The sequence below is a fragment of the Mytilus trossulus genome, chromosome 9 (genome assembly GCF_036588685.1).
Source record: "Mytilus trossulus isolate FHL-02 chromosome 9, PNRI_Mtr1.1.1.hap1, whole genome shotgun sequence".
Taxonomy (NCBI): Eukaryota; Metazoa; Mollusca; class Bivalvia; order Mytilida; family Mytilidae; genus Mytilus; species Mytilus trossulus.
In genome coordinates, this window is record NC_086381.1 from 31,554,442 (window position 1) to 31,576,570 (window position 22,129).

Sequence of the window (22,129 nt, forward strand, 5' to 3'; positions counted from 1 at the left end):
ATATGTGCAGCGTATAAATATTCAATGAATCTCATTGAAACAATATTTAGGATAAATATTAAAGTCAAAAGCTTTGTTCTACAAAATCAATCAAAATTTGAGTAGTAAATATAAATGTGACGTTTCAGTCAAATCTTCAGTTGACTGAGCGTCACTGATGAGTCTTATGTTGACGAAACGCGCGTCTGACGTACCTAAAATATAATCATGGTACTATTTACACAACTGGGTCGATGCCACTGCAAGTGGACGTTTCGTCCTCGATGGTATCATCAGCCCAGTAGTCAACACTTCGGTTTTGACATGAATATCAAATATGTGTTCATTTTTATAAATTTCCTGTTTACAAAACCTGAATTTTTATTTCGTAAAACTAAGGATTTTTGTTTGTCCTAGGCAAGATTACATTAGCCGTATTTAGTATAACTTTGGGGAATTTCGGATCCTCAATGGTCTTCAACTTTGTACTTGTTTAACTTTATAACTATTTTGAGATGAGCATCACTGGTGAGTCTTATGTAGACGAAACGTTCATCTGGCGTACTAAATTATAATCCTGGTACTTTTGATACCATAACTATTGTAAAGCTGTGGATAGTATTTATATTTCGAATATATCTAAATTTTCAATGGACCTGCGAAGTAAAAGAAAAAAGGAATGTTCAAACAAACTTATTAGAACTGTATAAGTAGGGCTATTGATTAGTCTCAATAGACATGTTCATTATAAGCCGATACCGAAACCGGAACCGATACCGAAACCAAAATTATTAGTGAGGTAATTGATAAATGTTGATAATGCTAATTACCTCAACTCTCAAACTCTATTGTATTGTTTAGAATTTGAATACAATAGATGGAGTATTACTTCAAAAGTATGAATAATTCGAAATACTAAGGATTTGTTTTTTTATTATTACTGTAGCCGTATTTTGCACAACTTTTTTTGTAATTTTGCTCTTCAACTTTATACTTGATTTTCTTTTTAATTATTTAATCTCAGTATCACTGATGAGTTTTATGTAGACGAAACCTTCATCTGTCGTATCAAATTTTAAGCCTGGTATCTTTGACAGCTATGTTCGTCAATTTATCCATTTATCTGAAACTATCAAAATAGAAAACTGAAATTCAACCATTATTGAAAACAGTGTTGCAAGTAATATACAATTTTAAAATATGTTGATGAAATTCATTTATGATATACATAATTCATGAAGCAGTATCGTCGTTGGGAACGAGCTGCAAATGGTTTAATAATAGGTGCAATATTGTTCCGACTACATCTATTATTTTATAAATTTTCATTCGTCTTATAGAGTGTTCTAGTTCTACATAAACTCTTCCTGTACTAATCTTTTCATTGAAACATTTGCTTTGATCGCAGATTTTTGGCATTTTGATTGGGTAGCTGCATTACAGTATATGGTGTTCCAATATGATGTTCAGATGGATATATGGTATCGCCAAGTACGTAACAATCACAGGAAACGGAAATATCTCGTGTGGACCTATCGCATCCATCAAAGCTTAAGTCATTGCGTCATTGTTATGACCTATGAAACCAGGTTTGATGTATCTTATTTTCTCCCTTATGTATATTATGTTTGCGTATCAAAATACAGTGTATATGACAATGTCCAATATAAAACAATGGTGTTTTTTGGTTTGGCGATTTATTCTTTGGGAGGGGTCATCAATAGATAAAAAAAAAACTCCCAATTCTGGCCAATCACCCTTCATATATTAGGCATGTACTATATAATTATAACAAATAGGCATATAGAAAAGAAACAATAACGATGATGCTTATTTTAATATGGAGTTCACAATATAGCAGCTGGCTCCTTATTGTAAGTTTTATTACAAATCAAACCAAAAGTGTTACATGTAAAATTCCATGTCAAAACGAAAGAAGCCATTCTGTTAATCTGTTTCTGTATCTCATTTTTGAAATCATTACAAAATCCTACAAAACTTGTCATTTTAATTAAAATGTGCACATTCTATATCCTCAAATGGTTTCATCTTCAATCGAATTAAAAAATAAGAATCATTATAAATTCTTTATGTTTTGTCTATTTTTTTTAATTTTTTTTGTAGCAGTTTAGTGTTTTTGTTTTCCATTTATAGTTGATGTGTTTCCTTTGGTTTTGGTTTGAGACTAGGATTTCTTTTTGCTTAAACGATTCATGACTTGAATAGCGGTATACTATTATACTGTTGCTTTTAATTATATAATGACCCTGTCCAATGACTAATTTACAAACATCTATTTTTATTTGTGTAATCATCAGTGATTTGATAGAACAACATAGAAACAATCATTAAAACAACCTTTGAAAATGACTTCAATTGATTCCCTTAAACATGTTAAATGTCACAAACATAATGTAATTGTTAGAATGATGTTCATAACTACAAAGAGGTAGGACACCACTTAACGACGTTCATAAGTTACCTTTTGGCTGAGGCAACTGCAAATATCATAGGATATCACCAACAATGGTCTTACGCGGGGAAGGATTGGGAATCGAAGCGTTGGTCTAAAGATAAAAACACGTTTCTAATCATATGTATGTTTTTGCACTGTCACTGTAGGATTATGTTAAATTGTAGAAATAGTCATTGCAACACAATACTTATTTGTGGTTTGGAGATTTTGTCCGTTTCCTTATATAATCATGTTAGTAATAAAGTTATATTGTAATAAAGGCAGAGCTGCTTCTTCAACACTATAAATGTTAAAATTGGTTCAATTATCAATGATCTTTTAAATTAAAACAAACACACACGATATTAACCCAAACTCATCTATTTTTCTACTCTCATCTTGGTTGACCAATGTATATCAAAAATGAAGAGCTCCATTACACAAAAAAACGCAGGTAGTGGTTGTTATGATTTGTAAGTTTAAATGTTCAAGCTTTTTCAGCATAGATTTATTGACTGGACTAAACTATAAGCCACCGATCAATAAAAAATAGGTTATTTTCGTGAACAAATTAAATATATAAGAAAAATATTTAACACAGAAACATGTTTCGCTTTTATATAAATTTGATAGTTTTACGAAATGTTAAATCAAAATGCCAATATTGTAACATGTGAACTATGCAAAAAAAAAAATATACCGAACTCCAAGGTATATTGAAAACAAAATGTCCCTAAAATATGCTAAGTCAATAAACGATAGAAGGTGTAGGGTTAAACAATCTTCTAAGAATATCATAAGGCTAATACAACTGGAAACTACACAAGTCAATACTACTGAATTTTCATTCGTGATTCTACTTCAAACTGACATTATAATAAAGTGTAAGAATTAATTTTTTAACTAAGCAAAAGTTTCAATGACAATAGTCCATCACTGAGGAGGCACACACAAGTTATTTCCGTAGAAGTTATCTAAGTTTTTCTAAACAAATTTGTTGTTCGTTTACTTTTTCTTTGGTTGTTTGTTTACTTCTTTCTTCTAGAAAAATGTGGCGCTGTCGCCTGAATGATTTTTGTTTATTATAGTCATAAAAGATTTAGAGATTAGAACGTACTAAAATTCAAATGTATATGTAGGATTACAAGTAATATATTCCTACCTGAGGAAAGACCTTATTGTTTTTGTTATTTTTTGTTATTTCTTTTATCTTCCAGCATTTTTTTGTCACGCCAAAATACCGCTTTTATTGGAGTTTTCAATTTTGTACCATCGATAGTCTTCATCATGAAATTTCACCAGATGAACTTTTGTAGGATTTCGTCATCCCAGTTAGAAGTTATCTCCCTTTTATTATTTTTTTCAATATGTCCCCCTCTTCATGGTTCTTAAAGATAGCAGGACTTTATTTGGACAAAAGGTAGATCTCAACATGATGTATTACCATATAAGGCTGCATAGGATTTCATCACCCCCATATGAGAGTAATATTTCCTTGAAGCAATGTCTTTCTTTGCATATTCCTCAAAAAATATTAGAGATAGAATCGATTTGAAAACGGCAACATGTACAAGACCAGATTGCAATGTTAATAAACGTATACAATTATTTTGTTGTTAATCTTTATTAGGAGTTATTCCCCTTGTAAAAATATACACATTTTTTTTTAAATTGTATTTCGAGAACCGAAAGTCGTAGAGACTTGGGACCTACAATGATACTATTAAGTTCATGTGTCCTTCAATTAACACTCAAGGTCAAAGGTCACCGAGTGCCAAAAAAAAATATGCTGCAATTTTAAGCTTGCATATAAAGAAAACGATTAGAGTTTGCTGCATACATACTATGAACAAAATGTTCCTCTCGACATGCTCTACATTTTATACATTAAGCTAAAAAATGTCCAACCGTCTGTTCAAAAGTTACATCAACATAATTCTTTATTTAACAATTTACAGGATATGGTCGGAATAAGATGTAGCATCGTTTCGAGTGAATTTTAGTCAAAACGCCTTTTTTTTAATAATCGAGTTGACCTTATTTGACCATATAAGCGATGTAAACATAAACATATATATGAATAGATTAAGCAACTCGTGCGTTTTTATAGGTACATTAAATTTTCTATAGTAAATTTAAAATTTATGTTTATCGTCGTTTTAACCTTTATAAGAATGATTTTGTGTGGATCGAATCAGTTAATCAAATTATATACCTAGTTTCACTTTCAATGTTGATATTCTTTTCCTTGAAATATCCGTACACAGACAATGCATGCGTTATTCTATCTCTTTCTACGGGGTTAAAATTAAACTGCAAAGATAATCAGTAATGCAAGACCTTCAATGTGAGGTCAATGTTACCTCATGATGAAATTTAACCTTGACCTTCAAAGTGTACTATGACCTTGACCATTTTACATTTAGAACGTCAAGTGGTCCTGAGTTAAATGGTGGTTGTCCTATGCCTCTATGACTTCCGGTTGTCAAGTTGTAACCTAAGGGTAGGAGTTATGGCGGCATAAGATTTCAATGTCTTGGCGGCACCCTCGAAATTTACTAGCTAAAAATAAAAGCATGTTATGCAAATATCTTTAATTATATGATCACATAATCAACGTCACATATATGAACATTGATTGTTTACATTGGGACTTGTCAGGTTTACTACACGATAATATGGCGACTTTAGAAACTATTGCCGATCTTAAGTCTGTTGTCATGAGTTTTGAATCAAATGTAACACTCTTTACATCAAGGCTAGACTCTGTTGAACAAAACTTAACACATCTAATTACTGCGGTCAAGTCAGAGTTGGTGCAAGTAAGGTCAGATCTTAGTACTACACAAACGGAGGTGGAAAAGCTTAGAACAGATCATAACGAGATAATGAGAGGTATAGGGCAAATAGGCATAACTCAATACTTTAAAAATGAAAAAAAATGGAATGTCTGAAAAAAGGCATCGACGACAAACTTTTGGCATTGACAGAAAATGAACATTTTCTTGAGAAACATGACTGTAAATACAATATTCTCATTTACGGTATAAAACAAAAGCAAGTTATTTAGACGAAATCGCGTCTGGCGTACTAAATTATAATCCTGGTACCTTTGATAACTATTGTAGACAATTTCTTTTTGAAAGAATTGGAAATAGAAAAGTTCAAAACAGAGAGTTTCTCCCTTGCAAATGCCCACAGGATCCCATCAAGTGCCCCAGTTGTTGGCGAAAAGAAACCAGATGCTATTATTGTGAGATTTATGCATTACGAAGACAAACAAGTGATAATGCAAAATTAAAGTTGCAAATAAAAAAATCAGAATAGTTGATAGTTTACCTGTCATAATGAAAGACGCACAAAATGATCTCCCAAAAGCTGCATTTAAAATAAGAAATGACGAGAAATTACAAACCAGAATAAAAGTAAGAGGCATAGTCCTGGTCCTAGAAACACGACTCAACTCAAATGAGGTGTGGAACACGCACAATACAATTAATTGTGTGAGATGATACAAGTACATGTATGACTGTGACTAGTTATAGAAACTGTTAATACAGGCTACATGATAATATATTGTGCTTTTCGTTGTTGTTTCTATGACTGAAATACTTATCATACAACTTTTACATATTAAGTTTGTTCATTCTCGTGTAGGACTTGCTTGTCAGTAAGTAAATTGGTGCGTTGAATTTGATCTTGCTTGTGAATTTGTTTTTTGCCTGTGTGCATTTTTTTTATTTAAGCTTTTGTTTGAAGTAACAATCGTAAAGTACAATATATATATACATCGACTGCATGCTAGTTCATAGTCTTATTATTTAAGCTTAATTTTTTCCCTTCTTCCATAATTCTATGTGTTACTTGTCATCGTTCTGTTGTACAGACAGGAAGACCCGAATACTAAAGCAAATACCTTATTTCATAATAAAAACAGATGTTTTAAAAAAGGAAAAAGGAAAAAAAAAGTTGGAAAAATTATCTATTAATAATTACGTTAGATGTATATTATAATACGTTATACTGATTGTCTGACTGCACATCACATGTTATTCCGTAAGCAATTGCATTAGACAATAACATTTATCATTCATGATGACACGAGGTTCCACAATAAAGTGCACAGGTGAATTAAATAAAACTGGATAAAAATCGTGTTTTCATGATCCTAGCTAAAAAATGTAATAATAAGTATTGAATGCTTCTCTTTGTAATTTTATAGGATTGTAAAAGCGTTGACCGTGCGTACATTTTTAGAATTAAGCATTTCCGCGCTTCATATAAAATGTACTTCGGTAAACGCTTTTACACCCCAAAAGATTTACTAAAAGAAGCATTCAATTCTTTAGAAAAGAAATGAACTCAGATCTTAATATTTAAGCATTCTTATATTTAGTGCTTTCATATATGACCAAACCTGTGAGATTTGAGCTACAGGGATAACAACCCAACAACACGCCATAAGTCAAACAAACACAAAGTGTTAAACTTGTAGTGTTTTGCACTTTGAAAGGGATATATTCTTTGGACTAAATTGTTGATATTTCAAACTTGATTTTTTCTTAACCTAGTATGTTTTACATTAGCATCTGCACCTTTTTATCAAAATGAAGACTACATAGTACATGTACTGTATGAACCAACAATATTTCTCCTTGATACATGTATGTACTAAAATATACTGTCAGAACTATTAGTTTTAACAGGATTTTTGAAATGCTTTTCATTGCTCTAACATAATTTAATGCTTCCTTATGCTGTATGTTTAGCTTTCACTTTAACTGTTAAGTGCTATGTTGCTGTACTTAGGTTTAAAATGTGCATAACAAAAGCCACTACTTTGCAAGTTTTTATTACTACACATATATTTGCACTATTTATAGTCTGGTCAAAATCAAACTATATATTGTTTCAAGATAAGAAACATTAACTACTGGGTAACCAAACTATGAACCTGAATGCATAAAGTACCAGACATGTACTTGTTTTTCTCTCTAAAACATATACAGCTGGGCAAATGAGTGAAACCTGTATACGCACAAATCATACATTATAAATAACTGATTTTTTTTATATAAAAAAGAAATAAATTGTTCTTCTTCGCTATTTCTTACTTTTTTAACAAACCTTTCTACAATATATTTTGATTTATATTTGGATGAATTAATATAAGAAATATATATATATATATATATTCAAATGACTGAGTTTATAACTATCATATTAATCAATGACTCTCACAAATCATTCTATTGATTTATGATGTAAGGGAGATAATTATCTCTAGTTTTAATGATAAAGATATCACACATAGAGCTCATCATTTCTGTAATTTAAAAGAAAATAGAACAATGGTGGATACGTTACTTTTTAAACAAAATAATTTGTTTTTGACTATTTGATTTTCTTGCTTTGTCTCTATTTGATTATATATGATCTAATTTTTTTCTTCTGTCTATTTTTACATTTTACAAATTATATGTCTTTTTTCTCTATTTCATGTTATTGGCACAGTAATTTATTATATACAATGTATTATGCAGCATTGTTGGTGTATTTTGTTTAGAATTTGAATTCTACTCAGACAGGGCAGGCGAGATCAGACATCTCAAAGATATTTTCATATTCACACATTTTAAATTTATTGTGACCGTGATTGACCTTGGAATTGTCCATTTTTTTTTTGTTATTATTGTTTTCTACAATGTTGTACATGTCCTTCAAACTGCAGTTCATTTATCGCTTAGCAGATTTGAGATATCTGCTGTAGTTTTAGAGATAATTTACTTTCAATGTTTGCATGGGGAGGCATGTAAGTTTGAAGCAAAAACCAGGTTACCTCCTGATATTTTATTAAATTGAAGAGTTTAACATGGTTATATGTTTCACCGAATAACAAAAGCATTCAATGAAAAAAAACACCCCAAAAAATAATTTGAAATTTTTATGTTTCGCATTAACTTTGTAAGTTTCATAAGTTCTATTTATATAATTGATATTGCATCATTTTGGGCACTTTAACGAATGGGGTCAGTTGTTATTTCAAATTGAAGGTCTTAATGAGCTCTACAAAAAATGAAAATTTCAAATCCCTTTTTCATCCCAGTGGGAATGGTGGGGTCGTATAGTGCAAAAATTCAAACTTCTCAGATGGTTAGGTTGTCGCACATCAAATGAAAGGCAAAAAGAGTGCAAAACATAAATATTCTTTTGAGTTAAGGTTATATGAAACTAGTGAGTGATGAAAAATAATGTTTGTCCAATTCTTGAACCAATGCATGTATACATCATAAACTTAGTCCTCTGTGCACGATTTTATCATTATTTTCGCAAATATGTCATATAATCGTCAATTTTTTCTCTCTCTGTTTGTTATGATTTAACAAATATGGCTGCTCATTAAATGCCATTTCATGTCTTTACATATCTTTTAACTTTACTATTAATCTTGGATGTTATAAAAGGTTATTATCATACTTATCTTTCAAAGCTTTCTTAACATACTGAATTGACATTATCTTTCGTGAGAAACCACTCTGAAGATCGGGGGGCTAAACTAATAATCGTTGTTATTGAAAATTAAAATGCGTTTAGTTAAGCTTCATAATATTTGATAAGGTGAAGAAATTTATTTGTTATTGAAGTCAAGGTTGAAGATTGAATCTGAAACTAATCAGATGCCAATACAACACATGCAATTAAAATCACGGTCATTATGCTTTACATAGTTGTCAAATGTTTTTTATCAACTACTAGTATGTTGAAATAGCGTAACCATGCATGATAGCTATGTTTAAACATAATAATTGTTCAAATATTTGAAGTCTGTGTCAGATGTTTTTTCTTTCTTTTTAAAAGAGACATATACGTGTGTTTACCATGAAAAGATCGCCCCTCTTTGCGAGTTGAAAATTCCCGTTTAAATTAACATTTAAATGAAAATAGTTGGTTTAGATATCTCCCTTTCAGTCATGTTTAAGTTCGTTTGTAGTGTTTTTTTATTATCTTACTATGTATAAATATTTATAATCTAGGCAAGAAAATGATTTCGTAAGTATGCTTATAAGTATAATATGTACGAAGCAGTGAACAACTGGATAGCATGTTAAATAATCACATGTGTGTTTTTAATAATTGAGGAGTTTCGGCTATTTATAAATAAGTTATACCTGTGTACCAATATGATTGGTAGCCAGGCAAAATTTATTGCTAAAATGGAGATTTCAATGCTGACACTTTACGGGATCAAAATACATTTACTAAGTTTCGAATTGTCCAAAACAATCAGCAATCTTCCAATCAGATAGTAAGAAGCACTCAACCCGCAGACTGTCTATCGTTCAATTCTTAATATAGTCTTACATTCATTACTTTGACGGCTTTGACGGTTCGAGACAAAAAACGATTACTTCTAAATCTTATGATATATCAAAGATTATAAGATACAGTTAAAGGGGAGGTAATGACGTTTCGAATGTAAATGTTATTTTCGAGACGTCAAACTGTGACATACATGTATCGGTTATAAATGCAGTTTTCGCCTTTTTTTTCAATCTAACTGATTTAACTTTTAAACGAGTTCACCGGCCCCTCTTTAATGACATTTGATTTGATTACGTATGAAGAATATTTGTACAAATTTTTATGCAAAAGTCAAAAAAGCTATTTTTTTACTTGATAAATATACAGCATATAATGACGTTTTATCTACATTCATGAACCTTTGATAAATTTAAGTTAATTCTAAACAAAACAATTCATAATCTTATAGGATACTTACATCTATATTAAAGAGAAATTATAAATAATTAAACAAAAAAACTTGTGTTTAAATTTTAAAATAAAAAAGTAGTGCATTTCTGTCGGAAGGAAAAATACGTCCATAAATCCAAAATTTAAGCAAATATCTGAAACTAGGCCTCGACCTCATTTTATTCAAAAAGTAGCACATGAAGGTATGTTTTTTAATATATGTTTGATTTCAGCGAGAAAAAAAACCCACTTTACTTTAAATTTCAATATGGGATCAAAACTGTATCGTATGCCCTTAAACTTTTTAAAAGACTAAAATGCAATAGTGTTCATCTTCGCTACTTCATCATTGTATGTTGGTGATATGTTCATGCATATACAGAGAATTGATGTATTCCTGTTAGAACATTTTATATAAATTCACAAAACACTCCCATAACTGTCATATTTGTTGTTTGCATTTTCATATTGGATGATGATTGCATTGTATACACGTCAGTTTCTGTACTCCTTAATCTCAACGAAGTGCCGAAGATATAAAAAATACTTTACTATTCGTCGCTCGTCGTCTTGGATCATCCATCTGTCCTTAGGAAAAAATATCAAACTTCTTAAAACTACCGCACAAAATAAATATAAGATTTTTACATTATGCAACGTTTCAAGAGTGTTGTATTTATATTCCTGGTCACAATACCAAGAAGACATGTCACCATTAAAAGGACACGTGTTCTTACTACATGTAGAAGCAAACCGCATTTTGGTTAGTTAGCCGTATTTGACGCAACTCTAAGAATTGTAGGTTTTACTGGGTTTCAAATTTTTTTTTTTAATTGGTCTCCTCACTGTTTTGTTTCGAGCGTCACTGGTGAGTCGTCCATAACCAAATTATAAGCTTGTTTTCTCTACTTAGGTATTCTTAAAACCATCATAAAATGTTAATGTTTGAAATAATGTAGGTATGTGTTCATTTAATGTGGTTTATTATTTGTAGTTCTTGTGAGCCCAAAATGGTTAATAATCCCATGCTTCTTGTAGTAAAAACAATGCCTATAAAATTACCACATCATGCATATAATAATCACTACTGGTGTACAAAGAAAAAGAACTAGCTTTAAATGATTGATTGAATGAAATTAAAAATAGTAATATTTTTCTCCAGTGATAACATTTTTCTTTAGTCACAACAAAACACCATTGAGATATTTTCTTCATTTTTCATTTTGTGACATTTATTTTTTTGTGATATTTACACTCTATATCAAATATGTAAAAAAAAATGAATTCAAACGATGCGCAACGTACTGAATCGTTATAACTACCTAATATAATCAATTGGGAAAATTTTCATTCTAAATAAACTTCCTACTTCGAATTTAAATTTTGGGCAAACCCGGGTTAACATTATTCATGCATCTATTTGTACTTCATCGTTTGTTTGACGTGAGAGGAACATGAATAATTCCACATTTTCCCAACCTATCAGCAAAAACATTTCGGAAACATCTACATCTTTTCTGGAAACAACTAACTCCAGTTTCCATAAATTCATTCGAACGCCTAATAACGTTGTCGCTATAATATTCTGCCTCAGTATTGCTGTAATCGGAGTAATAGGAAATGCTTTAGTCATAGGAATAAAAACATGGAAATACAAGTCATCGACACACCAAGTTTTTATAATCGGTCCAGCTATAACAGATGTATTAGTGTGTGGACTTGTGATGCCCATTAATTCAGTTGAGATGTTGATGGAATATAGTTTCTATACTACCATTATAGGACGTGTGATAAGAACTATGGATCATATGCTTGTTTTCATGTCAATTGTCATAGTTTCAGAAATGTCAATTGATCAGTATAGAAAAATATGCTATCCAACAAAACGTCAGATGACACCAAAGATTGCAGCCCTAATAATAAAGATGACAGTCCCAATAGGACTTGTTGTTGCTATTCCTGTAACATTTGTTCGTAAAGTAAATATTGACAAAGATTTCATAAATGAAGGGTATTTTGACTGTAAGATAAATGAAGAAGAAAATCCTATAAACATTGCATATGATGTTGTACTATCAATCATTTATGTCGCTGCAAATTTTATTATTATCGGGATATATGTGAAGATTGGCAAAACCGTGTTTAATCAAATAAACTTCCGAATAAACTTTGCTGGGAAAACATTTAACAAGAGTATCATCGTAAGTAAGCATCGTCGTAATGTACTGGAAGCCTCATCGCGTAGAATCGTAAAAATAACATTTGTCATCAGCTTAGTATTCATGATCAGCTATCTACCAATATTAGTTTTATACATTCATGAAAACATAAACGGATGGTACTTAATTTCACCATGTTCACTGTACAACCCTGTAATAGCCGTTATTGAACGGTTTTATGGCTTCAACCACATGGCAAATCCTTTCATTTATGGATTTTTTGACAAAAACTATAGAAGAGAGATTAGTATGTTGGTGACAAAAATATGTCCTTGCAAGAAGAGTAATAGCAAATAGTAAACTTTAGGTGATATTGCATTTGCATTCAATGGATTTAGATGAAAGAGACCAAGAAAAGTATGGTCGATAAGTAACATGTACCTACATGCTTTTCACATATTTTTTTCGTGTCTTTTTTGTTGGTTTTAATATCAAAATGGGCATTGTTTTCATTGTCATTAGATTTGTATTGGCTTTTTGTTTTTTTTAATTTAAACAAAATGCATGTCTAAAATTTATTAGTACATGAATAAAATGTAAGCCCCCGCCCCCTCCTCAATAAAAAAAAACAGACACGTAGAACAAAACAAAAAACTTGCAGAAATACCAACCAAAGGAGATATGAGATACTACTTCAATGAAATCACAACCCGATAAAGGAATTAGAAATCTTCAATTAAATATGCTCTCTTTTTCGACACAGTTCATACACTATCTTAATTAAACTAAAAAAAAGGGAATATTTCTAAAATCTCAAAAATTAGTGCAATTCCATTTGATTATAAAAGTGTTGGTGATATTTGTAACAGTAGTTTTTGTCCCGTTGACTTTGTATATTCTCTCATGCAAGTTATTTTTATTAAAGCAATTATTATTTCGTTTCTCGTTACATAATACATACGAAAACAAGAAGCAAAATAACACGACGGGTGCCTTATAGGGTGCAGGAAATTATTACCCTTCCAGAGCACCTGATTTCACTCCCGGTGTTTAATGGAGTTGGTGTTGTTTCTTATCTATTATTTATAACTGTTGATGAAGATGTCCCTTGGTTTTTTTAGTCTTTGTGTACTCCTTGGTTTTGATTTTTATTGTCTTGTGAATATTCTATAACAGAATAGTTAAATGTTTTATTAATATTGCAATGATGCATTGGAGACTATTTTTCCATATCATTTTTTTTTCATTTTGATGTAACCGGTTTGTATCAATTTTGTCTGATGTGTCATATGTCGCATCGAATTATATCACAGTTCCAGGATATTTCACTAATCGGCACCGGAGTTTTTCTTTCGCGTAATATGAAGAAGGCGATATCATTGTAATAAGGGTTTTTGGAAAAATTGTTTATGCCCGAATGAAGCTATAACAAGAACCATACTGTCGTAAGGGAAACCCAAGAAAATAATCAAAACACAGGTGCACTAAAGCCTATATGTATTATATGTTATTCAGGTCTCAGACAGGGTATACACTGTGACATTCCCGGCTTAGAGTTTATATCCACTGAGCCGAAGGCGAAGTGGATATAAGCCATAAGCCGGGAATGTCACAGTATATACCCTTTCTGAGACCTGAATTACACATATAATACGGATTACCCCTGACTTAATGTTATTTTCCAGTGCAGGTATTTGTTCACAACACATATATAAGTTGAAAACCCAATATGTTCGACATACGTAAAGGATTTTGTAATTTCCTGTGAACATAATTTTATCGTGTATGCAATAATTTATAATAACACTTTTAACATTAAATTTAAGTTATAAAAGTGTAAATTGCGTGATTTTGTATCAAAAATGTATTAATGACTGAAGCACGTCATTATTTTCCCTCTGTGAGCCTCTGACAATCTGGTAGCTTTTGACTACGTCACATAGTAACCGGTGTTATGATGACGTTTTTGAGGTTCCAATTGGGGATAAACACGTCGTATATACCCCGGCAGTTTCATGAATATACACTGACATGTCTGTATTTTTCTCCAATCACAAACGTCGACACATTTGTAATCCGTAATAGATGTGTTTACGATTTTTAGTATTTCAATAGATTGTAGTAAGTGGTATATGTGGATACATCACATCATTGATAACGCCTAAATAAAGCAAAAAATGTCATTGCTTTGGTTTTAGGAACAACAGACAAAACTTCAATTGCAGGTATGAATTAGGAGGTGCAAAAGTACTTTATCAGTAAGATTCTTATAATTATTCACAGAATTTTGTAAAGTGATAAAGGGGCATTCACTAACAAAATATGTGTGACAGAAGAACGAACGAACGGACAAATGGGCCTACTAGTCCGGCGGCTACAAGCATATTTCAGACGAATTGTGCACATCCTGTTACAAGCATGAAATTTGGCATAAACCTTCCTCAACTATTACTCTTTTATTTCAGATAGGGAGGCATTTGAAAAAAATGACTCACTTCCGGTAAAATCCAAAATGGCGGACGTCATACTTAAATCAGCCAAATATCGAAGGCTAGCGTGTAAAAATGTGTTATTATCATGCTACTATCATAATATTTGGTACAGACCTTTTTTTTAACTACTTTTGGATAAATTAAATAGATAAGATGTCTTCAGAAACCCCACTTCCGGTTAAAATCCAACATGGCGGACATTGTACTTAAATAAGCTTATTTTTTTAGGGAGGGAAATTGAAATATGTTGTAACGTATTGCTACTATCATTACATTGTGAAGGATTCTTTCTTTGGTGCTTCTGATGGATACAATGTATAGACATATGTCTTAAAAACCTTTACTTCTTAAAATATCCAAAAGGGCGGACATAGAAATATAATTTTTTCATTCAAATTTTCAACTTTTTTCAAAATGTGAAGAAAATGATTTTATTTTGTGCTGGTCATTAAACTTTTGGCTTCAAGTTATCCCCAAAACCACTTATTCTAGCATGTTGTTAATGTTTAGATAGAAAGTTGACACTGCCGGTAAAAATATGACGTAAATTTCAAAGATGAGTTCTCAATCTATTTCCTCGATGTAGAGTTTTGATAGATTGATTAGAACAAAATAAAATCACCATAATATTAAAAAATATTTAAAGTTACTACTATTTGGCCAAGAATACATTTTTATTCACAGTCACCATGACATGCACACATCGCAGTGCACGGGATACCCGATTTTCTACATTAAAAATAACCGCGGTATCCTTTCTTACATCCACAATGTACAAGATTCTGACAAAATGATGAGGCTTCAAAAAGAGTTTTTAAAAAGCTATCCTCTTTGTCCTTGCCTTGAGTGGGTAGCATAAGAGCCAATCCCAAGCTCGTCTCCCTAAACACCTACCTAAGTATATTGCATGATTTACATGCTTGAAAAAACATGACCAAGTTGAGGGATAGCATCAAAAAGCCTTCCCTTTTGCGCAAATAGTTATTTTCTTGCTTCGTTAACAATGTTATACCCATCTGTTAAGCTTGTGCGATCTTACAGTAAAACCCCGGTGATTTAGTCTGATTAATCATCAATTTTTTTGTTAAAGTCACATCTTCAAATGCAATCAATGTTTCCCACAAAGTCTTTTTTCCCTTTCAAGCAAAGAGAGAACAATATCACAACAGGTAAAAGCATGGATAACAATAAGTGGGTCAGATCACTCAGATCACTCATTGCCTAGTGCATTTTATAGGCCATTGATAGATATTAATCCAAAGTTTTTTGCCCTCCCAAACACAATCTATAGTTAGTCTACCCCTATGTGACAGAATAGCGAAACAGTAATGACAGCATCATCATTAACGACTGTTCGAATCATGACTCGATTAAGTTCGTGTTTGACTGCACCAGACACATGCACCATGATTTTGGTGTCTGCCTCTAAATGTGAACTTGGTGCTGAACTTGAAATACATCACGTGGTGGATAAGATAGAATATCCTGACCATTTGTTGCTATAGCTACCAGACGCATCCAAGATTTCATCCACTCGTATTTCAGTTTCAAGGTATTTTATTAAGGTAAGGACATAATACCCAATCAGCATACTCGTTAGGCCGCAATTCAAAATCGGAGAGCTGATTTTCAACATTTACAAAGACTGTGGTATTGTTTCTCACATCGTTAAATTCCAAAAACACATATTTTCTTGCCTTGTTAACCAAATCTGTTTCTTTTTTTTCGATCTTACAACAAAACCACGTATCGCTTTCAATGACATTAAACTTATCAAATCCATATTGTGATGTTGGCTGGTCAATCATGATTCTTAATGCTATAGTCACATCTTTGAACTCCATTAATGTCACCAACGCAGTTCCTTTTCCAGCAAACGTGTTATCTTTTAATGCCTAGTGCATTTGAAAGGTCATTGATTGATATATATCTTATACTTTTTCCCTTCCAAATGCAAACCAAAGTTTGTCTACCCCTATGTCACGGAATAGCGAAACAGCAATCACATCAGTATCTGTTTGAGTCATGACTCATTTAAGTCTGTGTTTCACCGCATCAGACACATCGATCTTGATTCTTGTGTCAGCCTCTTCGTGTTAACATGGTGCTAAACTTGAAACATCATCAAGTGTTGGATAACACTGAACATGCTGATCATTTGTTGCTTCAACTACCTTGTACTCAAAATTGTATTAAGCAAGCTGCTGTGAATGAAAAATTAAAAGTTCTTTCTTACTGTCGTCATCTCTCAGAAAACTTTGCCAATTTTGAGGATGTTTTCAATCCTGGATTCGTCTGTGTATTCCCTTTCCCTTAAATGTTGCTCTTGCTTCTTTTAGCAGCTTTCAAGCTACCAGTATTGCCTATGTTCACATCTGACACTACATCCACTGTTGTTACAGTTTAAAGGTGTTTCCGAACGAGTATGGTGATTGGGTATTATGTCCTTACCTTAACAAAATACATTGAAACTGTAACAAGAGTGGATGAAGTCTTTGATGAGTATGGAAGTTGTAGCAACAAATGCTCAGGATATTCTATCTTATTCACCACGTGATGTTTTTTAAGTGTAGCACCATGTTCACATAAAGAGACTGAATCTTAAATCATGGTGCATGTGTATGATGCAGTGAAACACGAACTTAAACGAGTCATGATGAACAGTCACTGATGATGCTGTCAATACTATTACGCTATTCCGTGACATAGGGGCAGACAAACGTTGGATTGTGTTTGGGAGGGCAAAAATCTTTGGATTAATATCTATCAATGGCCTTTCAAATGCACTAGGCAATGAGTGACCCCATGCCTTTACCGGTTGTGATACGGTTCTCTCTTTGCTTTAAAAGGAAAAAAAGACTGTGTGGGAGACATTGGTGGTATTTTAAGATGTGACTTTAACATAAAGAATGATGATTGATCAGCCTTAATCACCGGGGTTTTACTGTTAGATCGCACAAACTTATCAGATGGAGCTTACATGATTAACGAAGCAAGAAAGACAATTTTTGCACAAAATGGAAAGATCATTATAAGTGAGGCTATTCCCACGACTTGGCCTAGTCTTTTCAAGCATGTAAAACGTGCAATATACTAATGCAGGTGTTTAGTGAGACGAGCTTGAGATTGACTCTTATGCTACCTAGTCTAGTTATTAATGGATTGCGAAGGGACACAGAGGGTCCCTTTAAAAAAAATCTTTCTGAGACCTCATCATTTTTTCAGAAGCTTGTACATTATGGATGTAAGATAGGATGCCGCGGTTATTTTTAATGTAGAAAACCGGGTATTCCGTGCACTGCGATGTGTGCATGTGGTGGTGACTGTGAATAAACATGTATTATTGGCCAAATAGTAGTAATTTAAAAAAAAAATTAATACTATAGTGATTTTGTTTTGTTTTAATCAATCTATCCAAAACTCTACATCGAAGAAATAGATTGAGGACTCATCTTTGAAATTTACGTCATATTTTTACCGGAAGTGTCAACTTTATATCTAAACATTTACAAATGCTAGAATAAGTGGTTTTGGGGATAACTTTAAGCCAAAAGTTTAATGACCAACACAAAATAAAATCATTTTCTTTACATTTTGAAAAAAGTTGAAATTTGAATAAATAAATGATATTTCTATGTCCCCCATTTTGGTTATTACCGGAAGTAAGGGGTTTTAAGACATATGCCTTATACATTCTAGCTATCAGAAGCACCAAAGAAAGGTTCCTACACAGTGTAATGATAGTAGCAATACGTTAAAACACATTTCAATTACCCTCCCTAAAAAATGAGCTTATTTAAGTACAATGTCCGCCATTTTGGATTTTAACCGGAAGTGGGGTTTCTGAAGACATCTTATCTATTTAATTTATCCAAAAGTAGTAAAAAACAAAGGTATGTACCAAATATTATGATAGTAGCATGATTATAACACATTTTTACACGCTAGCCTTCAATATTGGGCTGATTTAAGTATGCCGTCCGCCATTTTGGATTTTACCGGAAGTGAGACATTTTTTTCAAATGCCTCCCTATCTGAAATAAAAGAGTAATAGTTGAGGAAGGTCTATGCCAAATTTCATGCTTGTAACAGGATGTGCACAATTTTTCACAAAGCCGCCGGACTATACTGTCACACAACTATTTAAACATTAGTTTGATAAAGTGAGGCGTATAATTTATTTAGGTCTTCAAATTCAAATCTGTATGGAGAAATTAACAGCCCCATACGCACATGGAATATATGAATTGTATGACGAGACTCCGCTATCATTACTATTTTTTTGTCGCACATTTTGTAATTGAATTTTGATTATTTAGTGGAAATGATTAATTTCTATTTAGCCATTCGTTTCCTTCTTCCCTTATGTGACTTATTGTAATAGTTGGATTTTGATATTCTATTTTGTTTTGATAATATGTTTTGAATATCGGCCGAACGTGAAGATGTTTCTTGCGTTGACAAGGAAAATAAAAAGGAGAAAAGGAAGTAACAATACTTAAACGTTACATGTTTCTTGTATTCAATAAAAACATAGTTGGTCAAGCATAATAGTTTGTACGATAACACATTCAAGATTTTCATTCAGTCGTAGCCTTTTTATGAGGTCGACACAAGGATATATTGACCTAAAAGAAGTATATTGAATGAGGACAAAATCCGAGGTCAATATACTTCTTTGGGTCGATATATCATGTATTAACCGCATAAATAGGCTGTTATTGTTATATCATTAATTTTCCGACCATATTTGTATCAAAATAGTTCTTTGATTTTGTTGGAATTTTATAGATATCATATTGTTTCCTTAACAATAACAACATATTAGTTGTTGTTTTATTTACTTTTTTGTTGTTGGTTTTTTTTTTTTTTACATCTTATGTATTTGAAGATTTTATTTCTTCAAATAATCGATCATAGATATTTTTTTATAAAACTTAACAATATCATAAAATTTATTACATGACATCACAAAGTATATCGTTTTTTTTTTTATATATTCTAAAAAAAAACGTGCAATAAGTTTGTTCCTGTGCAAAAAGCTTTTTGCTATCCGCCGCTTTCTATCTTCCTTCGAAATCATTGTTTGACATGTGACTATCCCTAAACGTATCAAATTAGTTAAAATATACGAATTCATAATATATCTGTGTACATGTATTAACCTCGGAAGATTGTTTATCATCCAACTATTCAAAAGAGAACAAAGGACACAGATGAAGATTACAGGTCACAGATACAGTACATGTAACCCGTACACAGTGTAAACGACCATAATAAATAAATTTTAGTCTTAAAAAATTTAGCTCCATCCTTTCAATTCAGGATGCTATACGGTACTAAGTGTCAAGGGCAATGCTAAGTGGTGTTTCAAATGTGTAAGCCACAATATACAGAAACATCATTGCATATATCTGAAGTTGATGCAAAATTCTAAATATATTCACGTGCACCCAAATCCTGTTTCTGGAATAACCTTCCGTGCACAAAACGTGTTTCTTCAACTATAACCTTCCATGCATAAAACACGTTAAACATAATAAGTTTGTCCTGCTGTGACAACATTTTATGAAGTCACAACAAAGCAGCACTGAGATAAAAAAAAAATCTTATTGTGACATTAAATTTCTTGTTTCGTGCTATTTACACTCAAATATATTGAATATATAAACTCATACGATGCCAAACATACTGAATCGTTATTACTACCTTATTAAAAAAATGTGAAAAGTTAACATTTTTATAACACTTCCTATTTCGAATTTAAATTTTGGAAACACCCGGGTTTAAATTATTCATGCATCCTTTTTTTAAATTTAATCGTTTGTTTGACGTGAAGAAACATGAATGAATCCACATTTTCCCAATCTATCAGCAAAAACATTTCGGAAACATCTACATCTTTTGTGGAAACAACTAATTCCAGTTTCCCTACGGTCATACGAACGCCTGATAACGTGGCCGCTATAATATTCTGCCTCAGTATTGCTGTGATAGGAGTAATAGGAAATTCTTTAGTCATAGGAATAAAAACATGGAAATATAAGTCATCGACACACCAAGTTTTTATAATCGGTCTCGCTATAACAGATGTATTAGTGTGTGGACTTGTGATGCCCATTAATTCAGTTGAGATGTTGATGGAATATAGTTTCTATACTACCATTATAGGACGTGTGATAAGAACTATGGATCATATGCTTGTTTACATATCTGTGTTTATAGTTACAGAAATGTCAATTGATCAGTATAGAAAAATATGCCATCCAACAAAAAGTCAGATGACACCAAAGATTGCAGCCGTCATGATAAGTATTACAATTTTGGTAGCGTTTTTTCTAGCTATTCCTGTAACATTCGTTCGTAGAGTTAATATTGACAGAGATTTCATAAATGAAGGATATTTTGACTGCAAGATAAACGACGAAGAAAATCCTATAAACATTGCATATGATGTCATGCTATTAATCATTTATATCGCTGCAAATTTTATAATTATCGGGATATATGTGAAGATTGGCAACACTGTGTTTAACCAAATTAACTTTAGAATAAACTTTGCTGGCAGAACATTTAACAAGAGTATTGTTGTTAGCAAAGGTCGCCGAAGGGTACTGGAAGCATCATCGCGTAAAATCGTAAAAATAACATTTTTGATCAGCTTAGTATTCCTGATCAGCTATCTACCAATATTGGTTTTATACATTCACGAAAACATAACCGGAGGGTACTTAATTTCACCATGTTCACTGTACAACCCTGTTATAGCCGTTATTGAACGATTTTATGGCTTCAACCACATGGCAAATCCTCTCATTTATGGATTTTTTGACAAAAACTTTAGAAACGAGATACGTATATTGGTGAAGAAAATATTTTATTGCAAGAAGAGTTACAAAATTTAGGAAATTTCTAATTGTGTAATATGTTGGGGATTATGAATTTTCTTTGGCGCGAGATTTGAAGATTTTTCTTTGTTTAATTCTACAAATGATTGTCTTATTTCTATGATAAAATTATTAAGATAATGAACACAAATTTTGAAACTAGGGTCAATACTTTTTTTTTTTTTTTGAGAAATACCAATCACGAGAGATGTGAGATATACTTTGTAATAATTCAATGTATGTTCAACCCAATAAGCAAAGTAGATGTGCTGTCTTTCAAAACATTTCGTGCATCCATCTTGATTAAACTCAAAGCAAATCGAAATCTCAAAATCTTACAGATGAACGTAACCCCTCATATTATATTGTCTGACACTCCATAGGGCCCTTTATAGCTTACTGTTT

At 31.9% G+C, this 22,129-nt stretch overlaps 1 protein-coding gene across 1 annotated transcript in view; it reads left to right on the forward strand.

Annotated features, from left to right (window-relative positions):
- LOC134685563 (inactive pancreatic lipase-related protein 1-like) overlaps positions 1–22,129 on the forward strand; it is a 210,257-nt gene that overhangs the window by 666 nt on the left and 187,462 nt on the right. The window lies entirely within an intron of this gene.